The sequence below is a fragment of the Priapulus caudatus genome, unplaced genomic scaffold (assembly GCF_000485595.1).
Source record: "Priapulus caudatus unplaced genomic scaffold, Priapulus_caudatus-5.0.1 Scaffold1678, whole genome shotgun sequence".
Taxonomy (NCBI): domain Eukaryota; kingdom Metazoa; phylum Priapulida; class Priapulimorpha; order Priapulimorphida; family Priapulidae; genus Priapulus; species Priapulus caudatus.
Genome location: NW_014578739.1, coordinates 73,113 through 73,562, shown reverse-complemented (window position 1 = coordinate 73,562; position 450 = coordinate 73,113).

Here is a 450-nt window from a genome sequence, read left to right as displayed (position 1 = left end):
GAGAGAGAGAGAGACCGAAAGATAATTGTCAAAAATGGGTCAGTGTTTAGTCATGGAAAAAACCTAAGCCTCTTCAATAAATCAGGCGGTGCTTATGCACGGTCAAGCACAGATAGGGCCTCCCACTGTGCGTGCGTGCGTGCGTGCGTGCGTGCGTGTGTGAACGAGGGCGGGGTAAACTGGGCTGATGGCAGTGTGTCGTTTGTCTCAAGATCGAGAAATGTGGAGCAGTTTATTGCGAATCTTCACCGGTAGTGTGTGTGAGCATGTAACATGTGTTTTAATGATGATTGGACGGCTGTGTATATTTGCGCACAGATATGCACTTACACTGCTTACTCTACTCGCACACTTACACACACACACACGCATGCACGCACACACATGCACACATGCACACACACCCGCACACACACACACACACACACACACACACACACACACACACAC